Raw genomic sequence first — 16,061 nt, forward strand, 5'->3', positions numbered from 1 at the left:
GACCAGCTGTGCTGCCCTGGATAAGTTACTTCACATTTCTGTGTCTCGGTTTACCCATCTGTAGAACCAGGGGTAATATTACCCACCTCATGAGTGGTTCTTGTTCTCTAATTAATGTTTACAACATGCTTGAGATCCTCAGACTTAAAGTCTTATAGACATGAAAAGTATTAATACTTTAGTGTGTTCTCCATTGCACATATGTAGTTTCCTTCTTTTTAAGATACAAAGCTAGCTGTTGGTCACACTCATATTTGACCTTTCTGGTCTATTTCTGACAGTAACAGGTGTGACAAAGTTCCTCCTCTACCTTGGTGGGTCCTGCGCTTATTGGTGGATTTGCTCACCTCAGTGATCTTCCCCTCTGGTGGATCCCACAGTCTGGGTCAACTCCTCCTGTGTCTGATCAGGAGTTGGGAGGTTTGGGGGGAACCCAGACCCGCCCTCTACTCTGGCTCAGGGCCCTGTGGATCGCAGCTGTCTATAGTGCCTCCTGTAACAGCTACAACTCCCTGGGCTACTTCCCCATGGCCTCCTCCAAACACCTTCTTTATCCTCACCACAGGACCTTCCTCCTGGAGTCTGATAATGCTTGTATTCCTCAATCCTCCAGCAGTACACTCTCTCACTCTCAGCTCCTTGCGCCTCTTGCTCCCAGCTCCTCACACCAGAATCTCACTGACTAACTGGAGGCTTTTATCTAGTTCCAGCCAGCCCTTGATTGGCTTCAGGTGGCCCAATCAATGTAGCTATCACCACTGCCTTCTAGAAAGATCTTAATTGGCTCCAGGTGTCTTGATTAACCTGGAGCAACTGCCATTTGGTTACCATGGTACTAGGGATTTGGCTAGCCTGGGGCTAACATACCTGTTCCTTACTACTCTACTGTAGCCATCTGGCCTTGCCCCATCACACAGGCAAACCGCTAAGTAACTGTAAAATTCACGTTGGTTATATAAATTTGTGTTCTGTGCGTCTGGGAAACATTCAGTGCCTTCCCACGGTTTGTAAATACTGTATGGAGTTCATCTGTTTTTTGTGTTAATATATACATTTTAAGGAAAAAACATATTTTTACATGCATATGTTATTAAAAATCTGTGAAAATTTAAAAAGTTAAATGATGGCACTTTCATTCATTTTCTGAACTACTCTCTGTGCGCTTGAGCCTTTATGGTTTTTTGATACAGTACAAAGGACACAGATTCACCCCCAGATCCTAGTCATGCTCTATAAGTGGTAAGTGACTGCTTTGAAACGTAGAAATTCCAGCTTTTCCCAGATAAAATAAGAGACCTTCAATTCTTTGAATAGTCAGAAGCCGAATCTGTTTTAAATCCATTCTAGTTAATGTTAAAAAAAAATCTATACTACCTGGAAGCAAGTGCAAAGGTTTGGAAGAGCAGCAGAGATAAGATAAGTTTCTTCTGTGTGAAACCCTTTCACCTTTGTGGAGTTTCGCTTATATCATGCATTTCCAATGTAAAGGGTAGCAGCAGCTGATGTAATGTTCTGAATGGGTGAAGTGGCTTCCCTTCTCCACTCCTTTTTCACGTGGCAGCCTAATGTACTCTGCTGTCCAATGTGCCAAAGATCAGAGAGCTGTGAATCTAAAATGAAGAAATAAGGATTATATTCCAGGTGCTCTAGACATAGAAGGCCAGAACTGATGCATGTCCTTACCACTAGTAGAAGTCAGGACATAACCCCCACAATATAATGTTGATCAACTGTCCAGTACAATATGGAAGTGTTTTTCTTTCTTGGACATCTAGTGTAAGACCCTGCTGGACTAGATAGACCATTGTTCTGTTATGATGTGGAAACTCCTATGAGAAGACATAGCAGTAGTGATAAAATAAGGGAACACATTAAATAAATATATAACCTAGCACCTGTGAGTTGGAAGAGATTTTGCTGTTTGCTTTTTGGGTGAGCTTTCAACAGAAAAGACTAATAGTTAATCTTGTCTGTGGTTATTTATCAGGATAAAGTGTTACATCACCTGTATTTTGCTTCCAAATGCTTAAAAAAGCTCAGCAGTTTGCCCTGAAACCTGAGTGCTGTCCAAATGTTAAAATAAGTCTCTAAAAGCACTGTTAATTCTAGAAGGCCATTCCCTGTGGGACAAGGACCAAGGCACCCAGTGCCCTACATTAGGATTATCTGCTGGCTGTGGGTTCTGGGCAAAAGGTTACACAATCATTGTTCTATGGCACCACGGGGGAGCTGAGTATAAGCCAGGTTGGTCAGTGGTAGAGAGGCAAGGGATTGGAAAGGGAAAAGCAAAACAAAGAATGAAAATAATTATATGATTAGTGAATAACACTTCATCAGCCAATCCTCAAAAGCATCCCCCAAACTTCTGATGATAAGAGTATAGAAAAGGGTCCTCATTAGATGGTAGTGAGGAAAGTGTACTGTGCTCTGTAGAAGAACATTGCTCTACAGTATTAAGCATTAACTACCTCCGGGCGCTCCCAACCCCCCTGTGAGTTATTAACCTCATTCTACAGAGGGGAAATTGAGGTACAGAAAAATGGAATGACTTGTTCAAAGTAACACAGAGTAAATGGCAGAGCTGGGAATAGAACTTGGAAATTCCTGTCAGCCAGGTCAGTGCTCGGTTCCCCAGAAACCACGGTCTGTCTGGCACTCTCACTGCCCACACTGGAAAACAGAAGGAATGGTATATTGATACATGATGGATTTTTTTTTGTGTGAGGGGGCAGGGAGGAAGTAAGCAGGAAACACTCCCTTTTATGGTAAGCGTGTCATTTCCTTCTCAGGTGACTTATCCACTTAGTCAACTTGACCCACTCGAGACAGAGCTGTTGTACCACAGAGACACTCCAGGGGGCATGTGTGTACCAATGGACTGCATGTGAGGGAGTTCTAAATGATAGAAAATTTCTCCTGGGTGAAGGCACTGATGTGGTGCCCCCAGAAAAACGGTGCATGTTCATGGAATATATTGTGTGAATTTATTTTAACCCTTTCTATTCTTCCTATTCCTTCGCCAAAGAGAGCATCTTGCTAAGCCCTTTTCAGCTTTACTTTCATGGTAACCTTTTTACAGGGAATATACAAATGAAAAGAATCAGTTAATATGTAGGAGAAATGCAGTTATAGAAATAAAAGTTCTAACAGTGATGGTAGGAAACCTAAGTCAAGTCTCTTTTCTGTCAGTGCATGACAGAAAGCAGTTCCCATCAACGCTCATGAAAAGTATACCCAGTCCAATCTATGTGAGGTAGAGCTACAGCATATATCACCATAGTAGCTAAACACTGAACCCTGAATATGCTGAATGCATATCGTCCCAAGAAAGAACCCTCTCATTTTCCAAAGGTAATCTACTGAAGAGAAAATGGGTGTCTTTGGAAACAGATGATAAACAAAAGGTTCTTTCTGCTTATCAAAAGGGGACACAGGTTGACTTTTGGTTAAAGTGCAGGAGTAGGTGTTGGGGTATCTGGGTTCTACTCTGGACTGTGACACAAACATGCAATGTGACCTAGGGCAAGTCACTTTACTTCTCCGTAACTCTGTTCCTCCACTGTCAAATGGGGATAATAATGTTAACCTGCCTCACAGGAGAAGCTGATGATTGAAATTCATTATGTTTGAGGTTCTTGGATAAAAGGTGTTGGAGAAGGATGGTGCATTAGGAATCCAGATACAAGGTAATGGGGCAATATAAGTACTTCGTTTAGAAATGCATTGATAGACTGATAGTCAAACATCCATAGTAGCTGTTGTCCAAGTGAGATTTAAGGATCCTGGAACACTTTGTTGAGAAGAGGATAACTACTGGTGCCCTGGCTAATGTTCTTTTCCTCTCACTAAGACACCATTCAGCATCCAAAATTGTGAGTTACTGTTAAGCTCATCATGGTTGCAGTTTTGTGATCCTGCCATTACTAACTCATTTTGGAAAGTGCTTTTAGAGAGCTTGGAAAAGAAAAATGAAATTCAAAACCTACTTCTATTCTTCAGCCCATGCTCAAGCAGACAAAATTAATGCTGAGAGTTCTCACAGAGGTACTCTAAGCTGTGCTCTGTTATAATATCATCCAGGCTTCTGAAGTTAAGGAAGAAAGACCCTGATAATGATCAAGGCCCTATTCTGCTAGATTCTGTACAAACACAGAGTAAAAGATGATCCCTGCCCTAAAAAACTTACAGTCTAATTTGAAAGAAGACACAGTGAATATATTAAATAATAGGAAGAAAGAGCGGGGAAAGGACCAGGTTAAAGTGCATATCATCACAAGGTTTCATAGGATGTGCTCATCCTGATGGTTCCAAACATAAAAGTAGTTTGTAGCTAGAATATGCTAGAGCAGGGGTCGGCAACCTCTGGCATGCGGCTCGCCAGGGTAAGCACCCTGGTGGGCCGGGCCAGTTTGTTTACCTGCTGCATCAGCAGGTTTGGCCGATCGCGGTTCCCACTGGCCGCGGTTCGCGGTCCCAGGCCAATGGGGGCAGCGGGAAGTGCTGGCTGCAGCTTCCCACCACCCCCATTGGCCTGGGACGGTGATCCGCGGCCAGTGGGAGCTGCGGTCCACTGAACCTGCCGACGCAGCAGGTAAACAAACTGGCCTGGCCCGCCAGGGTGCTTACCCTGGCGAGCCGCGTGCCAGAGGTTGCCGACCTCTGTGCTAGAGAATCCACCTGAAGGCTGGGTAGCTAAGTGAATTGGTAATGGGCTGATGGAGTCTTTCTCAACTAGTTTGCCAGTTAGCAATGGCTAAAAGTTATCACCACCTGACTGCTGGTTGGTAGCCTTGTGAAATGAGTTGGTGATCTCAGTCCAGTTCCTAGTGGACAGGTGTCCATAGCACAAGATGACCACCATAGTTTGCACCTTGATTGGCAATCTATGCAGATAGCCCAGCAAATGGAAGAGCACAGAGTGATCCATTCACCCATAGAAAAATAGGAATTACTTCACTGGATCAGATCGATGATCCATCCAGTTCAATATCCTCTCTCAGACCATGGCCAGCACCAGAGACTTGAGAAGAAAATGCATAAAAAACCCAAACAACCAAACCAAACCCACCAACAACCCTACACTTATAAGTAAAGTTTCTTACAAACCGTTGCCAGTTAGTGGTTGAGCTGTGCCCTGAAATGTGAAGGTATATATCCTTTATACAGTAGATAAGAAATTTCACAGTTCATTTTTATCCTATCTTTCATATAAATGTCTAATCATGGAGATGTTTCTCCCAGGGCCAGGCTGAGACATTGACTGGCGAGAACGTGGGGAAAGCACAGCTACATGACCACCAAACTCAGGAAGGCTGTGGACTCTGCTGCCCAGTCTCTCCCTGCCTCCCTCCCCTACAAGGATGGCCAGAAAGACTCTTCAGAGGATGAGCATGAGGAGGCCAGTGAAGAGCTCTCCTCAGAAAGCTAGGATCTCTTTGGGACTCAGGATCCTGATGCCATCCAAGTAGAAGGTGAGCCCAATTCTTGTCCTGGAGCAACTGAGCCCAATTCCCAAGCAGCAAACCCCATCTGGGACTGAGGAGGCAGATCTTATGGAGGGAACCTCAGCATGTAAGTATCTATCTTTACAATTTGTTAGTATGCTATACTGCTAGGTGGATGTGACCTAGAACAGGGGCGCCAGAACAGGGTGGGGCAGGGGGCCATAACCCCACCACTTTTGACCAGCTCTAAGGGTGAGTGACGGGGGAGGGGCAGAGAGAAGCAGGGGAAGAAGTGGTGTGAGGGCAGGGCCTCAGGGGGAAGGGGTGGCATGAGAGCAGGGCCTCGGGGGAAGGGGCAGCATGAGGGGGGAGTGGGGATGATTCAGGCACTGGTGTCCCCTGCACTTTTAAGAAGCTTTCACCACTCCTGACCTAAAGCCTTTCCAAGCCCAAGGGCCTGCCCTCAAACCCTGACCCATGTTGTCTGTTCCTCTCCCCCTCCAGTCACATTTCCAAAATGGTGTCTGCTCTGGCTGGGCAATTGGCCTCTGTCTCATGTTTAAGCCCTGGCTATTGACTGTTTTTAGGCCCATTCCACAGACACATGCTAATCTCCTTATTTTGCTTTCCCCTTTCTTCACCTGTCCTGCCTAGCGAACAGCCCACCCCAAGCCCCATTCACCAGCTCAAAATGGTGGCCAGTAGCTGAAGCTTCTAAACCCCTCCCTGCAGCAGATTTTAATAATATAAACATTATTTTGTGCAAAATGCTAACGTTTATTGAGACAGTGATTATAGGAACACAGCAGGGTATTTGGTTGGTATTCTCAGTTTACCTGAGGTAGACCTGGACATTGCATACCTGTAAGGTACAAAGACTACAGCTCCCAATTGAGATATAAAAGCATTTTCAGGGGCTTACATAGAGAAATATGGGTGTAGCTCTAGCGCCCTTGGGGCCAAGATGGAGTCTGCTCTGCCAACAACTCCAGCCAAGAAAAGGGGTACACAGGAACACAGCAGGGAAGTTCCCTTCTGCCCCAGGGGCACCAGTTCCACACCCCTGGAGTAAATGCACACAGTGAATATAGGAAAGGGAAATGTTTGTGTACAGAGGGATGGATAGAGAAAGACAACAAGGGGGAGGTTATGGGGGAGTGGTAAAACAAGGTTACATTCAACGCAAGGCCCCACAGGCCCAGTGAACTTTCCCCCAACAAATCACTCCGGTCTCTCTTCGGCCACTCTCTGCAAACCCACACAAAGCACCAGCCTCCCCATTTAGCAAGCTACAGCCTCTCTCCTTATTTCCAAGGCAAGGACACAAGGCCCAGTACTCACAGCCTTATACAGTGCTGGGCAGCCATGATAATGGGTCCAGCTCTGGTCTGGCCTTCTTGGGTGACTCCTCCTTGGCACAGTGCTCCTCCTGGCTCCTGTTCTGGGGTGTCCCCGGTTGGCCACTGGTCTACACTGGGGGGGGGGTGTCGATCTAAGGTATGCAACTTCAGCTACGTGAATAGTGTAGCTGAAGTCGAAGTACCTTAGCTCGAATTACTTACTCGTCCTCACGGCGCGGGATTGACGTCTGCGGCTCCCCCGTCGACTCCGCTATCGCCACTCGCTCCGGTGGAGTTACGGAGTCGACGGGAGCGCGTTTGGGGTTCGATATATCGCATCTAGATGAGACGCGATATATCGAACTCCGAGAAATCGATTGCTACCGGCCGATCCAGCGGGTAGTGAAGACGTACCCTCAGTCCCTCACAGGCTTCTGGCAGGTTCTTGGCTGCTTCACTATGTGAGGGCCTGCTTGCTGTAGGCCCTAATCCAGCCTCACCGATGTGGGGGTGGGGGAGGGCAATTGCCCAGAGGCCCGGGTGATTTAAAAGGGCCTGCGGGGCTTCGGCCACTGCTGCTGCAGCGCAGGCGGAAAATTTAAAAAAAGGGGGGGGGAGCAGAAGAAGCCCCACCTGCCCCCTGTCTCCCATCCCCCTCACCCACCACTTGCTCCTCTTGGCCTACCCGCTGGCCAGCTGAGGGGCAGGATGGCTTCTCTCCACCCCCTGGGAGATCAGCAAGGTAGGAGCTGGCATGGGGCAGTGGGTGCCGGGAGGGACTGGGAGCCATGCAGATTAAAGCACAGGCCAACGGGGTCCATGCCCAGGGCGCCGCTAGCCAATTTGGGGCCCCTGAAAAAATGGCCACCCCAGCAGACAGACAGCCAAAGCTGCGGAGTGGAAGAAGCCCCAAAATCGCCTGGGTGCCCTGGCAGAAGCCACACTGGGCAGGTGGGTGGGCGGGGGAAAGCCCTGGCTCAGGCAGACACCGCGGGGCAGGGGTAGTGGTGGCAGAGGGAAGCCCTGAGCTGCAGTAGAAGCCATGTCAGGTGGGGGAGCCCCAGCAGAAGCTGTAGGGTGGGCAGACGGAAACAGATTCCAGGACAAAGAACTCCCATTGATTTCAAAGGAGATTTGGCTCTCAGTAAAGAATTCAGGCATGAGGGAAACAGATTAGTTCTAGCCTCACTACTTTTTCTTTGGGTGGGGGAGGAAGGTGTTAAATATGAAACTAGAAGAGAGGTGATAAGGAAGAGATGACATTTGTCAGCTCTCTCCTGTTTCTGCTTTCTAGCAATTGTACTAATAAGAATAAATGTTAATATAATTGGCTCTTAGGCTGTACTTAAATTCAGCAAAAGATACGTGGGGAGTGTAGCAGTTCCACTTCTTTATGTGGGCAGCCATTTTCTAAGAGCTCAGGTGTGAGCTGCCTACACTGTGCCCACAGTGAGAAGTAAGAGATCAGAAAGGCATCGCCTTACAATTCTGCACATGGAGAGAGAGGAAGGGGCATACAGGGAAGACAGCATGTTTGGGGGAAGTAAGTTGTGCCAGAAAAAGGGCTGGTGCAGCTTACTTCCCCTGCGGAGCAAGAGGGAGGGGAGGAAGACCAAATAGTGACTGCGTCACAATTCAGTACCTAGTATGAACATGAGGACTCAGGATGGCTTGTAAGGTGGTGTTATTAACTAAGTGACATTATTAATGTCACTGAAGTGCAAGTGTATGAAACCTGGACCTGTAGATCTTCCTCTGGAAAATATAAATAGTGCAAGGACCTAATGGGAAGCAGTTGTTTTAAGTTCAAGTGAACAGGAAGAAGCAGTTATGTGTGTGTAGTGACACTGAGGCTCACATCTTTATGCTGTGGGGAGTTGTGTTTCCATCTTGGTGCCCCATGTAGCTGGTCACTGTAGGTGCTCTTTGTGGTGTTAAGCACAGAGGTTGTTGGGTGTTGTGTATTTGGTTGTCATGGTTTTGTTGCTATGGCAACCGAGTTAGATTATTATGGGTTAGCTCAACCGGTTTCAACCGGCTGAGGAGCTCTCTGTATATATGTAAATAAAATGGAGGTTTTGGTTAGCTGCCTGCTCTCTGGCCTCAAGTGATTGCTTCCTACACCGGCTGCCCCAAGGATATAACATTGGGGGCCTGAAGCAAAATCTGAAACTGAAGCTTCTCACCCTTCCAAAACGGCTACCACCCACCCCTCCCCGGCCCATGGGCCCATAAACCCACCTTCTCCCTCCTGCCTCCCACCCTATTCCTTGCATTACCTCCCCCTGCTGGTGACCCTCATGGTGGAGGGTCCAGGACTCACCTCAGCAGCCTGAGCTCTGTGGGCAGCTCTTACTACGGCCCAGATCTGTGTGTATTGGGGTGCTAGGGAGTGGGGATTCTGTGTGGGGTGCTGGGCAGTTGTGGTGGGGCTGTGGGTCAGGGGAGCTCTGGGCAGAGGTGGTGGTGTGCAGGGGCCAGTGTGCGTCTGGAGGCTGCTGGTTTGTAAACAGTGCCCTCCCACTGGGCTGGGTGGAGCGGGGCTGGCCCCACTATGCCATGCCCCATTGCCCCTGGCTGGCCTCTCGCTCCAGGTACTGACCTCCTGTGCCATGCTCCATTGCCCTCATGAGGGGCCCACAAATACATTTGGCCCTGGGCCCACTAAAGGTTAATGCGGCCCTGTCCGGAAGAGCGTGCCCAGCAGTGCCAGGGGCACCAGCCAGCGCAGGGGCAGCACCGCCCAAATATCAGGCAGATCACGGCTGTGCGGGCACAGCTTGTGGGTGTGTGCACCAGCCGCCGCACGTGGTCCAGCTCTGCGCCCATGTGGCAACATCACGCCGGGCCATCCCTTTCTAGGGGGCCCGTTGATTGTTCTGCCCTGGAGCCCGGAATTGTTGTCGCCGGGCCTGCCCTCATGTCTAAAGCTCCAGCATGTCACTCTCCCTCTCTCCATGCCTGGGGAACAACCAGCACTACTTCTTCCTGGACCCATCAGCACTGCCTCTGACTCAGGACAAGGTTAAAGGGACCATGCTCTCTAAACCCCAGGGGTTACACTGGTAACAATGAACACTTCAGACAGTCAGTGTGGAACTCAACCTTGTTTCTCTGCAATTTCACCAAGTCTTCAGGGAGATCAAGAAAAATCTAAGACCTGAAATTGCTCTGTTTTTGTCTGGACATTATGAGAAATAAGCTGTATTGTTTTCCCCCCATCTAGATCACAACTTCCTTTCACTCCTGCAGCACTTGTGAGGGGGCCATCTTGGTGAATAACCTTCACCACTCCTCAATAACACTGAAAAACTCACTATCCATCCCACACACACTCCTCCACAGGTTAACAGCTGGATATACAGCTGCACAGATTCAGGCCCGAGACTCAAAATAGGAGCAACAGGTATCCCTGACACTATTGCCCCAGGTCATTCTGTTTTATATTGGACGCCTTGCTGGTTACTCAAACTGGTGAACAAGTCTCTGCTTCTCACCCTCCCACCCATTCTTAAACATTTCTCTGTTACTTTCCCAAATATTGTGCAAAATACAATATGCTTCTATAATCTTTGGAACACTTTTTTCTGCCGCTTCCAACCTATTCCACACATAGTGCCACCTTCCTTTCAAATGGCCTAATGCACCCTCCACTACCATTCTGCAGCTACTGAAGTGGTAGTTAAAGAGTTCCTTCCTTCTGTCCAAGTGGCCTGGGACTGGTTTCTTGAACCTGGGAAGCGGGGGATAAGCCACATCTCCCAGGATAACTGGAGCAATGTCCACACGATTAATGTCCATTGCGTTTCTAGGGGCAAACAGTCCTTTCTCCATTTGGGTAAATTTAGCTGAGTTCCAAAAGATCCTAGCATCCTGGATGCTCCAGACTACCCAGCATTTATGTCTGTAAACCTGCCATGGTGGTCAACCAGCCCTTGGAGTACAATGGAGAAATACTTCTTTCTGGTTATAAATTCTGAGATCTGATAGGGTGTGGCGGGCAAACAATAAGCAAATGGGTCCCATCAATTGCCCCAATATTATTTGGGAACCTTGTGCATGCAAAGTCATCAATGATCTCCTGATCATCACTGAGCTTTAAAATGTAGTGCAACAGTACCTTTTTCATAGCATCACACACCTGCATGACAATGGCCCCAGTAGCCGACCTCCCCATGCTGAATTGGTTGGCTACCGATCACTAGCATTTGGGGGCAATCAGCTTCCAGATGGCACTGACGACCTGCTTGTCCACAGGGATAGGGCATTGCCTGTTGGTATGCTGCTGCTGCAGCTCCAGAGCTAGTTCGGGACAGATCTCCAAAACAGTTGCCTTCACCACTCAGAAATTCTCTTGCCCCTTCTGCTCATCCCAGGTGTGCAAAATGACCATTTCCCACCAGTTGATGCTGATTTCCCAAGTACAGAATGGCACTGCATGGTATGAAGCTGCTCCAGGAACTGGTCCTGTATTATCAGTGGCTCAGTGTCCTCTTCTTCCTTGTCTTGCTTCCTCTGCTGCCAAAACTCCTGCTGCTGCTGGAGGAGCTGCTGCCACATCATCTGCTTCATAGTGTGATGGGCAGAGTCCAAAGCTGAATTCATTCAGCTTGGAGAGCTGAAATACAGCCCAAGCAGCCTCTGTATATTTGTGTTTGCCGGCATAGCTGGGTCCATGCTAACCAACAGCAATTTGAAAATGGCGCTAGCCCATCCAGAAAGGAAGTATGCGACAGAAACAGACGAAACGGGATTTAAAAAAAAAATGGAACACACCTGGCTTCTACTATGCATCCCACAACGCACAGTGAGAAAAATCCCAGAATGCACAATGCTCATCAGTGAAACCAAGTACCATGGGATACCTTCTGAGAATGCCATACCCTTCGTACACAGCAAGCCACTGCTGTGTGTGCACACGGGTGTACATTGAAAGAAAGCACACTGTTTTGTGTGCATGCTATTAGTATGGCCTGCCCGCCTCACATTATCTGCAATGCATCAAAAAGCTGTGGATTAAACTCTCTGTGTAGACCAGCAATAAAATGTATATAGCCGATGATGCTGGGGGGAAGCGTTATGAAACAGAACCTGGAAAAATCATGTATGAGCTGGTTTCACCCACAATATTCTAACTCCGTCCTTCTCATTAATACAGTAGGGGTGTGACTCTATGGAGTAATCACACCCTCTGGCACGTCAACTGAGCGCTGTTAATCATGTCAAGGTGTCTTTATCTTGTAATCACTCCTCAGCCCCGTATTACATAAATGCTGTTAGACCACAGCCTTTATTTGTTGGTAAGAGGAAAGAAATGCTTTTAAAAATGACAGTGAGGAAACTGGAAGTCCTGATGCAACAGAACTGTGTTACAGTTGTGATGTGAAATATGAGGAACTCACTGGAATATTCCTTTTCTCTCTCAGTTCTCTCTTTTATAAAGACTAGGGTCAACTCAGATTATTGTTTGTATGGAAGTAGAAATGTGATTGAACCTGAATCTATTTATCTGTCTATGTATATACATGGTCCATGTGACTGGGGTATCTGCTGGATTTCTGGGAATCCATGGGCTTGAATGTACTTCAAGACTCTTCACAACATTGGCCCTCCCTGCTCATCCACTCTTGTCCCTTACCTGTAAGTATCTGACTGTATTCTTCTCCCCACTACCCTCCAGATTTTACTAACTTTCTTTGAGCCACATCCAAAAGTCATTGAAGTATGTGGGAAGGCTCTGGTAGTTTTAACAGGCCTTGGATCATGCCCTGAGATTGCAAGCTCTTTCTGTTTGTGTGTGCCTCTCCCAGTGGGGCCTAGTTCTGGCTGGGGCCCCAGATGGTTCTGTAATACTAACATTAAATACTATGAATAATTTACACAGGATATAGGTCAGCTCACAATTCTGTCTGACCTTTTTTTTTTAAATTGACTCAAATTAATAAATACTGCACTAGGTTCAAAAAGACAAATCTTTATTTTATAGTCAACTAAAAACTGTAGCTTTAAGGCAGAGAAGTAAAACACTCAAGTCAGGAATTTCCCAAAGCGAAGTTTCTTGTATTACCTCAGCCATTTTGCACATCTTGGGCACAATTTACATTGACACTAAAGCTACTTTACACCACTTTGGCAGTGTAAAGAGGCCCTAGTGTCGGGGTGTATTACATTTACTCACTTTCAGGCCTCTTTACACAGCTAGAGTGCTGCAAGGTGGCCTTTGTGTAAATGAAAATTAGGCCCTTGCTTATTTTATGATACAAATCAAGTAGCAAGCATTATATTCATTAACATTTACACAGAACAGAGTGAACAGGAATAAAAAAAATAGTACAATGTATTATTGTGCAATGTATCTAACACTGAAGTTCTAATCTTTAGATTCAGAAATTCCTGATTTGGGGGGATAATTTCACAAATATAGGCTCCAATTCTGCAAAAATTGTGCATGTACATAACTTTGCACACATATGCATGAAGTTAATCATATGCATAAAAGTTTGCAGGCTCAGGTCCTTCATGTGGATTCATACTAGTTGTTGCATTTAATTTCCCTGGATTTTTGTTTTTAAGAAACAAGGAGAGGGAGAAAAAATATCTCAGTGCTTCTAAAACACATTAGGTGCCTGATCCAAAGCCCACTGCAGTCACCAAAAGATTCCCTTTGACTTCAATGAGTTTTGGATCAGACACTACTTGTATCTCAGCACAGCTGTGATAGACATTTTTAAGCCACTACAATACTGCTAAATAGCTGCAGCAGCACATAGTTAAGGAAAGCTGTCAATAACAAACATGCGAAACTGAGGAGGTCCTCAACTGTAGACAGGGGTGGCTCTAGGTATTTTGCCACCTCAAGCACGGCAGGCAGGCTGCCTTCGGTGGCATGCCTGCGGGAGGTCCCCAGTCCCGCGGATTTGGCAGCACGGCTGCGGGAGGTCCGCCGAAGCTGCGGGACCAGCGGACCCTCCGCAGGCATGCCACCGAAGGCAACCTGCCTGCCGCCCTCACAGCACTGGCAGAGCGCCCCCCGTGGCTTGCCGCCCCAGGCACGCGCTTGGTGTGCTGGTGCCTGGAGCCGCCCCTGACTGTAGACATCTTTAAACAATATGACAGGTAGCCTTAAGTCAGGCAGCTTAATAGCAGGGAAGTGCTAAGAAATACATTAGACAAAACCTAGTGGAGTTTCTAAAGTCCATGTGTGAAAATCCCAGAGTCAGGCATAATTTAAAAATACTGAACTGGTTTTCTTCAAACTTGAATTGTTTTCCCATCCTCAGCGAGGCTATAAAGGAAGTGGAGTTTAACATTTCTTCCTTCAGGCATTATGGTTTAGTTAGGCATGCACAAAATTTCCTTTGGAACATCTGACTTTTTTTTCCATTCTCACATTTATTATTTATTTGTTTGTCGAGTGCCAACATTGTGCTCATCACTTTACAAGATGTGTCTTGGTCCCATTGAAGTCAATGGGAGCTTTGTTGCTGATTTCAGAGGGTCCAGGATTTTACCCTGGGTTCCTTGCCTGAAGAATTTAGAATCTAAGTAACTTCACAATATTTTTTACCTGTTTCATTTAAATTAAAACAGAAACAAAAACAACCTCTCACCCCCTATTCACCTCACTGCTAAAGCCAAGCTTAAGAAATTACAACCCCAAAGGAATTTCTCTGGCAAAGATATGAGCTATTGAAAAAGGGGATTGCAATGGAAACCACATCTCAGCTTTTACTATAGCAGTCACCACCAGCAGCAAACAGAATGAACTTGATTGTCCACTACAATTAGAGTAATTTTGTAGCACTGCCCTAGTTCAATGCTTCCTTAAACCGGGAAGATATAGCCATTGGAAGATCCTGCCCTTATCACAGAAACAGTGGTGTAGCGCCACTGTAGGGAATACTACTCTTCCTCCTTTCCAGCCGTTGGTGCAGGAAACATGCCCAGGGCTCCATCACACGTTGGTAATCCATCACACATGGTAGCCCCTTGGGGTCACTGGTGTAAATTAAAACAGCCTTCGGGCTGCTCTAATATCATCCAGGGATAGGCTTGGAGGGATAGCTCAGTGGTTTGAGCATTGGCCTGCTAAACCCAGGGTTGTGAACTCAATGCTTGAGGAGGCCACTTAGGAATCTGGGGCAAAAATTGGTCCTGCTAGTGAAGGCAGGGGGCTGGACTTAATGACCTTTCAAGGTCCCTTCCAGTTCTAGGAGTTTGGTATATCTCCAATTATTATCCTATTACCTTAAATCCATCTATATGCATTTGATCCCATCTCCCTTTCGGAGCTGGTCACAGCCCAGGATCTGGGCCTATAGGGTATGTCTACACAGCAATTAAACACCCATGGCTGGCACGTGTCAGCAAACTTGGGCTCACAGGAATCAGGTTACGGGGCTGTAAAATTGTGGTATAGATGTTTGGGCTTGAGCTGGAGCCCGAGCTCTGAGTCTCCGGAAGGTGGAAGAGTCCCAAAGCCCTATAATTATTCCAGAAGTTTTGACATTTCACATTTCATCTTTTTTCTCCTTGCACAGGTTTTTACATAGACAAAGAGAGTTTGTGTTACAAGTGAAGACATGGAACAGGGAATGATTTATTCCCCATCCCCCCCACCTCACCCATGATTAGGTTTCTTTAAAGCTATCCAAGGTTACATCTACACTTGGAGCTAGGGGTGTGACTCCCAGCTTGCACAGACATACTCACACTAGCTCTCATCATGCTGGCATGCTAAAAATAGTAGTATAGCCACAGTAGTCTTGGCAGCAGCAGCAAGTGACAGCACAGGCTAACCACCCCAAGAACAAACCTGCCCAGCCCTCATGCTTGGGGCAGCTAGCCCGTGTTGTCACTTGCTGCTGCCTGTGCTACTGCAACTACACTGTTGTTTTTAGCAAGGATGTCTATGCGAGCTGGGAATCACACCCCTGTCTCCAAGTATAGAGGTAGCCCTAAAGAGCATGCCATTTTCACCCAGTAATAGTCAGCCTATACGTGTGTTATTGGACGTGGTTTGATTGGAGTAGATGAATGAGACCAAAGAGACTGAAGTTAAATGTGATTCATTTAGGCCCTTACTGCGGCTAGTCTACCTAGGCATTTCTCATGTGCTGTACATTGTGGTGTCTAGACACCATGCACGTAATTAAGAAAAGCAGCATTTCATGTCAGAGGATCATGCTTTCCATGCCTCACAGATCTTATCACTTTCTTTGCAGGGTTCTTTTTGATCACTTATGTGTTACTAGCCATTCTGCAGTCATTGCCATAG

At 46.8% G+C, this 16,061-nt stretch overlaps 1 long non-coding RNA gene across 1 annotated transcript in view; it reads right to left on the reverse strand.

Moving 5' to 3' along the window:
* LOC123369614 overlaps positions 1 to 8,756 on the reverse strand; it is a 49,991-nt gene extending 41,235 nt beyond the window's left edge. The window contains exons 1-2 of the long non-coding RNA XR_006579106.1: positions 8,643 to 8,756; positions 1,375 to 1,610 (exon numbers count right to left, since the gene is read on the reverse strand). This is a non-coding gene — a long non-coding RNA (uncharacterized LOC123369614). The remainder of the gene's footprint in view (positions 1 to 1,374; positions 1,611 to 8,642) is intronic.
* Between the last annotated feature and the right edge of the window lie 7,305 nt (positions 8,757 to 16,061).

This window comes from Mauremys mutica, chromosome 4, assembly GCF_020497125.1.
Source record: "Mauremys mutica isolate MM-2020 ecotype Southern chromosome 4, ASM2049712v1, whole genome shotgun sequence".
Lineage (NCBI taxonomy): Eukaryota > Metazoa > Chordata > Testudines > Geoemydidae > Mauremys > Mauremys mutica.